Raw genomic sequence first — 8539 nt, 5'->3', positions numbered from 1 at the left:
TGGGGAATTGATGATAAGGGATTAAATAAGGCCAAGTTCGGGCAAGGACCATTAGTCGACTAGTGGTTGATTTGTGACGTACCTTACGCCTGCGCACTGATAGCAATGTGCGAACGTCTCTAGTCAAACGCTGGTCAAAATGTCATCGCAAAACTTCTGGATCCTGACTCTCTGCTAGCGTTATGAATGCGCGCGGCTATTGGTTACCAGCGAAGCAACCAACCCTAGTAGGCTGGTTCCAAATAGTCGACTAGCGTAGTCAACCACCGTCGACTAGACTGAGTTCGGGCAAATGTTAGTTAACCATTGGTCAACTATAGTCCTTGCGCGAACTTGGCCTAATATGCTTGCCCGGTTTACAACAAGTCTGGAGGCTGACTATGGCATGAAGTGGATTAAAACAGATCGCCTTCTGGCGCTATGTAAAGTTCAACCTTAGAAAGAGCCGCGTCCAAAAACACGTGGCTAAGGCATCGGCCAATACAGGGTGAGTAAAACAAAACGAAACCCAAATGTTGGGACCATTGTTTTAGAGAAATTCTGCATGTAGCACTTTCAAAATCTATAGGTTATGAAAGCCCAATTCATAAGCTTCTTTTAGTACAAGAATCATTCAAATCACTCATGTACTCTTTAAGTTACGGAATTTTAAACACAATCACCGTTTTAAGGTTCTGTCCACGGATCACCAAAAAACTTAAAAAGTTCATAAGTGATTTGAGTGATTCTTGTACTAAAAGAATTGGGCTTTCATATCCTTGATTTTGAAAATACTACATGCTGAAGTTCCCTCAAACAATGGTCCCAACATTTGGGTTTCGTTTTTTTTACTCATGCACCCATTACACACTCTTCTCTGGGAAGTGGCTGCAGCCGCTTTCATGGGTGATTCGTAATTCAGAAGAAACAAGTTAGTATGTCATTTCCGGTCCGTGGTGATTTGAAATTGAAACTGTTTAACCACCAGAGAATCTTCATAAATCTGCCCAGGTGCTCCAACATTAGCCTCAGTCAATCAACATTTTTTTACACTGTATTGCTCAGCTGCAGAATGTATCTGAAGATCCCTTAAACGAAGCTATTGGGTCGTATGTATAAAAACTAGTAAATGCTAGGAAGTTAATAAGCAAAAAGTAAAAGCATTTACTTTGGAGTACAAGCATTAAGGAAAAGCATATACTTGATTTCGTATTAATAAAAGATTTCCTTTATTGTTCAGCATTTACTAGACAACGCGTTTTGTTACTAGACAACACGTTTTGTGTCAATTTTGGGGCGAATAATATTAATAAATGCAGCCGTTTTTGCGCAGAAGAATTTGCTTTATATTTTCAAGGTTGCCCCAACCCAGCCTTGAAAAATGACCAGTAAATGCTTGAAATCTGAAGAGTTTACTCCTCTTTATTCATACGAAAAATATAAACACTTCTAGTCTAGCGAAAGCTAGCAAGTAAAAAGTAAATACTTTTAGCTTTCAGCAAATACTTTCCAGTAAAAGCATTTGCTTCATTTTTATTCATACAAATGCAAGTATGCTTAAAAATGGGTAGTAAAAGCAAATGCTAGTTTTTATACATACGACCAAATACTTTCGGCAAAACGCTATTCCGTGACACATTTGTAAATGTTTAGACAAGTTCTGCTTTTCCATGTATTGAGCAAGTCCAACAATCGTTTTTGGATATAATAACCTCGGAAATCCACACCAAACAAGAGAACGAGAAAAACATTTTTAGAAGGAAACAACGACTCACCTAGTATAAGGCCCTTGCGGTGAATGCAGCGTTGTTTCTAGAACGCGTGGTATCAACAGACAGGTTCCTTTTTTGGAAGACAAAACTTCAGCGGTGCCGGTTTCTGTCATGACGCGTCCCCTTATAAACCTTCTGTTTTATCTCTTTGATTCTCGTCTCCAGCTATACACAAATATTATGAAAGCGTTCGAGAAACTTGGAGGATTTCCAATAATATTGACAACATCGTTATCACCCGCGCGGTTCGTGGCTTGCGTAAACGCCAACTTTGCGTCAACTGCGCAAATCGGGACAGATGTCGTCATAGCGAGGGCGGGTCTTGAGTGGCCAGTCACGCCAGTGCAGTGCGCGTGATCCCGTTCGTAAACAGGCTTTACCATTAATCTATTGAGTCGGTCCATTAACAGTGCGTTACAGTGACTTCGCCTGACACGTCATGGGCGTTTCTTATTCCCACTCATTATTCGCGCGGCAAATATATACCTCTTGATGTTTATACTGCATATTGGGACCCCGTACGCGTACGAGGTACATAGTATATGTAACAGACCCTATTAATTTTGTAAGCCGATTTGCTGATTAACTATGCAAGACAACCGCCTATTGACCTGTAGATTTTGACCAATCAGCGGGAGCTTTCTAAATCGGGTCTCGTCACGGATACTATAAATAAAACCTAGACACGCTGTGAATACGCCAGTTCGGTATAAGTCCAGGTCAAAGGTCATTTCGGGATAATATCGCTGACGTAATGTTACGGGATGTCACGCGGACACCCATTTTGGGATGTAGGGGGCTCTGGATAGAGGTAGTACCCTTGGTGTCTGACAGCTGCATCCTACTGCATGGTAGGGTGGTCGGGCATCACTGGTCCTCATCCACCTCCTAAACTCTCACGTGCTGGCTCCAAGCGCCACACCCCGAGACACCGCTTCAGCTGGCGGGCTAAACCACGTGAGGGGGTGGTGTTTACACTGCACCACTTCCAGGCGGAAGAGCTGCTCTGGGCAGTCAACGGCTAGAGGGCGGAGGAGATCCTGGATGGATCCAACGGCCAAGTGTAGGGGAGTAAACCCTTCAAATCAGGAGTGGAGCCCCGAAGGCGGAGTGCGCAGTGCTCGATCACTGACTCCGGCAACTCCTGCAGCCAAACCGGTGCCAAACGTACTGCTCTGCTTTCCTTTGGACTACACCGGCGAGGCCGAGAGGGGGATCTTGACGACTGGGCAACCCAGGATCTCCACATACTTTGCCCAGGCTTGCGCCCTGGAGAGGTCACTCCAGTGTCCCAGCGACAGAAACAACACGGGAGGCAGCAGTTACGAGTTATAAGCCCAGAGCGAATCGGCGTGAGCTCGGGCGCTACGGGTTGTCTCCGACGCGTCGACGGTGGGAGGGATCATCGCGTCCCACTGGTCAGCTATCGCCCGCCTTAAGCTGGGCAGCCCCCGGCCAGTAAGGTGCTGACCCGTCACAGTTTGTCTGCTTCAATGGGTGCTTGGAGCTCAGGTAAAACACCGAAGAGCAGACTGTAAACCCCGCACCAGGCAAAGAAAGAAGAAAGAAAAGAAAGCCGCCAGCGCTGAGAGACTGATGGCAACCTGGAATGTCAGGACTATGTGTCCTGGCCTCTCCGACAATCTTCAACAGGTCGACGATGCGAGAAAGACAGCAGTCATCAGTCGCGAGCTCAAGAGACTAAATATCGACATCGCAGCACTGCAGGAAACCAGACTTCCATCAAACGACAGCCTTAAAGAAAAGGACTATACATTCTTTTGGCAAGGGAAAGCCCCAGAGGAGCATCGAGTGCACGGCGTAGGTTTTGCAGTATAAAGAAACTCTCTACTGTCTTCAATCGAACCGCCATCAGAAGGCACAGCTCGCATCCTTTCCCTTCGCCTCACAACCACCTCAGGCCCCGTGAACATCATCAGCGTCTACGCCCCCACACTATGCTCTTCAGCAGAGGCGAAGGACAAGTTTTACGAGGAGCTTGAGACCGCCATAAAGAATACCTACCACAGAACACTCGTTCCTACTTGGAGATTTTAATGCGAGAATTGGTTCCGATCACATCTCCTGGCCCCGCGATGCATCGGCCACTTTGGTGTCAGCAAACTCAACGAGAACGGGCAGAGACTCCTTGAGCTATGCTCCTTTCATGACCTCTGCATCACGAACACTTTTTTCCCCACAAAACCCAACCACAGAGTGTCCTGACGGCATCCCAGATCTCGTCACTGGCACCAGTTGGATCTCGTCATCACTCGAAGACCCTCGCTAAACTGTGTCCTCACTACACGCAGCTATCACAGTGCTGACTGCGACACTGATCACTCTATGGTCGCCAGCAATTGTGCGTCTTCAACCCAAGCAGATCCATCGATCGAAGCAGAAAGGACAACCTCGAATCAACACAGTCATGACATTAGTCCCCGAACTACGCGAATGCTTTGCTGACGCCATCCAAGAGGCCCTTAGCAACTGCCCAACCAGCAGCGCAGAGGAGAGATGGCACCACATCCGTGACGCCACATACAAGTCTGCTGTTGACACTTTTGGAAAGAGGGAGCAGAAAAACCCCGACTGGTTTGGAGCCGGAATTGAGGAGCTTGAGCCAGCCATCGCATCCAAAAGAACTGCCTTACTCAACTACAAACAAGACCCCTGTGAAAAACACTTGCCGCCCTCAGGAGGGCCAGAAGTGATTCCCAACGGATCGCTAGACAGTGCGCCAACAACTACTGGCAGAACCTTTGTCAAAGTGTAGGGGACCCAATGATACCCCTTTAATTTGTTTCATGTCCTTCCTTGTCGTCCTTAGTTTTGTTCGTAACGGGTTGTCCGGAAAAACATTGCGCAATGATCTTTAATTTAATACGTGTAGTTCATTATAAGTTTTAATCATTGGAAATGCGGGCCAAGGACCTTGAAATGTAACAACATTTGTTAATTTTTTTATCAATGTTCTCTTTGTTGTAAATTTCCGAGGTTTGGCGGCCTGATATCAACTTTAAGTTTTTCCGAAGGGTTTAGACTGTACTACACGGGCACATAAATACCGCCCCAAAACGCGGGTTTTGGCACCGCCTGTCCGACTCTTTGCAGGTAATCATGTCGTTTCTTTAACTCCCATTTTTGTAGCGTAAAATTCATTATTTTGTGGAAACTTTTGGGTCAGATGGCCTACTACCTTTTCCGCAATTTATCATAGACTGGTTTAATAAGGATGGGGATGGCTTTTGTTGGATTGAAAATGTGGAATTTAGGTGAAGTTTGAGGTAGTGTAATGTTGGAACTTTAACGTTGATTTTTGACAATGGTGACATGTTACGTGCGTTGTGATTGTGTAAAACATCACCTGGGTTAACGTGCAAGACTTACGAAATTTATTGGATTGTGGGATTTAGATTTGGATTTTATGTGACATCAGTAATTTAACTGTTACACCTTTACATGTCGCGTGCGATCGACACGCTGCTGCTCTCAGTATATACTGCATGGGGACAGATTTACCAGGGGGACACTTTCACCGTTGGGCAGGGGGGACATTTTTACCTGGAGGGGTACAAATCTACCTAGGTAAAAGTGTCCCCCTGGACACATTTACCGGGTCACGAGCCGACCAGGGGGGACAGAATTACCTGTCACACCGGCCATGAAAGTCATGGCTCTTCCCTAGCTGCACTTATCTTCTGTGTTTACTTTTAATAGAATGCATCCGCAAAATCGATTCCGTCAAACTCCAGTATGCAAAAAGTCACTCGCGTCGAGCGGCCGGAACAGCTATAGGAGACTTAACTCTCTAAATTCCAAAGAGAGAAATTAGGGACTAGACGTTTAGAGTGAAAAACACTCTCATTTTCGAATGAAATGGTCTGAAAAAAGAACCACTTCAGACCATGGAGAAATGGTGGGCTCAAAGGAATGAGACTGGAGAGCACATGGTTAAGAATAAGAATTAGACAACACAACATTGTTAGAGCTTACAATTGAGTCTTGTGTGAATCATTGTCATGACCATATAAAGATTACAACAATGCACACGCCAACTTTTAGCATAGTTTATTCAAGTAATATTCCAACTAAAATATACATAAATTCATCGATTCAAATATGATACAAATATTGACAGCTAGATTCTTATGGTGTAAAACTAGCCTCCCAAGGTGATCCATCGTCCATGGTATTTTCCTAGGTGAGGGAGGCTATGGTTTTACTGTAGTTAAGGCCAAAAAAAAGTCTCCGATTTCTGGTATGGAGCTTGCCCAAAAAGTGGTGCGGCGACGCGGCTTTTTTTTTTTTACCCTTTTTTTGCTTCAAATGTCGGCTGATGACTGCAAGTGGTGCCCGACTAAACTTAGTGCAAATATTATGGGAGTCCAGAGAGGCCACATAAAGCTTATTCTCGATCATAACCCCATCTTAAAACACGTTAAAATTGTGCAGCAGCAGGATTCCAGTCAAACCAGTGAGTTTGGCGGTTTTGAGACATCATCTTTTATTGAACAAAAAAACTTATTCATTTTGCCGACGCGCATGGCTACGGCGACGCGCGCGCATACCAGAAACCGGAGACTTTTTTTTTTTGGCCTAAGGCAGTCAATATTATACAAATATTGAGTGGTTCAGAGTGAAATGGGAAGAATATTAAATTGCAAGGTAAAATCTGGACTTTTTCATTTCACAAGGCGAAGCCGAGTGAACTGGAAAAGTCCAGATTGTACCGAGTGATAATATTGAGTCCTCCCATTGCACAATTTAAAGCCACTCAATATTTGTTTTATATAACTGACATGAACTTTTATATCACTACAAAATTGATGGGAAATGTATTTCTCTCTTCCAAACCACCCCTTCACGAAATTTTTTGAACCCAACTCTCTAGCGTTGGCTCTTTGAAAAAATACGCGCTACGCACAACACTAATAACCAAAGTCACGTGATGCCATGGCAAGGGTATAATGGACCGATCCAGTAAGCACCGCCCCATGGTATTCTGACCAATCACAGCCGTGATTTATGTCCGACATGCGTGCACAAAAGTCCGACATGCGTGCACTGCGCGTATGATGCGCGCGGTAGGAAAATGCAGTGTGGCATTGGAGAGGAGCACGTGTTAATTTGCCCACGTGCGCAGTGGGAGGGGCTTACTGGATCGGTCCATTGTTTATTATATAACTGACATACAGATCCTAGTCATTTGATTGGTGGAACTCACATCACGTGGCATTCGTTATTGCTCCCATTCATGCCACGGCTCAAAAAGTACTATCCGCCCATGGGGAATGGGAAATACTATTCAACAGTTAGGATCATGACGCGGTATTTGTGTGCAAATGCATGCTGGTGTGCGCGTTCAGCGTTGTGCGTAGCGCGTATTGTTCCAAAGAGCCAGCGCTACAGCGTTGGGTTCAAACATTTTCGTGAAGGGGTGGTTTGGAAGAGACAAATACATTTTCCTCCAGGTTTGTATTGAAATAAAAGTTCAAATATATCAAATGACAAGGATCTATATGTCAGTTATATAAAACAAATATTTAGTGGCTTTAAATTGTGAAATGGGAGGAATATTATCGCTCGGTAAAATCTGGACTTTTCCGTTGCACTTGGCTTCGCCTCGTGAAATGGAAAAGTCCAGATTTTACCTTGCGATAATATTCCTCCCATTCCACGCTGAGCCACTCAATATTTGTATACAATGCCTTACCCTCAAAGTGCTTACTGTTGAAAATAAGTTGAAAATCTGCTGGCACTTTTCCAAACTACCCCTCCATAAAATGTTTGTGCTACATAGCGCTATTAACTCGCGGTACAAAATGAGGCCTAGCTGCTGGGCGCATCCACGTTTGTGCACAATCCTATGGAAAACTTGAAATTTAGTGTGGCTGTAATATAGAGCTTGCATAATTATCTGCGTTTGTATTCTATACCCCAGTGCGTTATCGAAGCCGATACGCCCAAAACCAAAGTGCACAATCAGCAAAGAGCATTTCGTTGGACAATTTTCAGTCTTAGGTAGCAAACATATTTCCTCATGAGTTTATATAAATGACGTCATCATAAGACGATCATATTATACAAATATTGAGTGGCTCAGCGTGGAATGGGAGGAATATTATCGCGAGGTAAAATCTGGAAAAGTCCAGATTTTACCGAGCGATAATATTCCTCCCATTTCACAATTTAAAGCCACTCAATATTTGTTTTATATAACTGACATATAGATCCTTGTCATTTGATATATTTGAACCTTTTTTTTTCAATACAAAACTGAAGGAAAATCTATTTCTCTCTTCCAAACCACCCCATCACGAAAATGTTTGAACCTAACGCTGTATAGCGCTGGCTCTTTGGAACAATACGCGCTACGCGCAACGCTGAACGCGCACACCAGCATGCATTTGCACACAAATACCGCGTCATGATCCTAACTGTTGAATAGACCGCTTGCAGATGCGATCGATAATTGACGCGCTAAGGTGAGCGACGCCATGTTCTGGGACAAAATGTGCGTGGATAGATATACGCCTGTCCCACAACATGGCGTCGCGCGCCTTCGCGCGTCGATTATCGAACGCGTCTGCAAGCGGTCTATATAGTATACAAATATTGAATGCTTCAAGTGGTGTAGTAAAACTAGCCTCCCGAGGTGATCCATGGACCATTCTATTTTCCCGAGGCGAAGCCGAGGGAAAATAGAATGGTCCATGGATCACCGAGGGAGGCTAGTTTTACTTCACCACGAGATAAAGCATTCAATATTTGTTTTATAACACTTC

The sequence above is a fragment of the Patiria miniata genome, unplaced genomic scaffold, assembly GCF_015706575.1.
Source record: "Patiria miniata isolate m_02_andy unplaced genomic scaffold, ASM1570657v1 HiC_scaffold_16, whole genome shotgun sequence".
NCBI lineage: Eukaryota > Metazoa > Echinodermata > Asteroidea > Valvatida > Asterinidae > Patiria > Patiria miniata.
The sequence above is the reverse complement of the archived record's forward strand: the minus strand, read 5'-3'. Positions refer to the sequence as shown.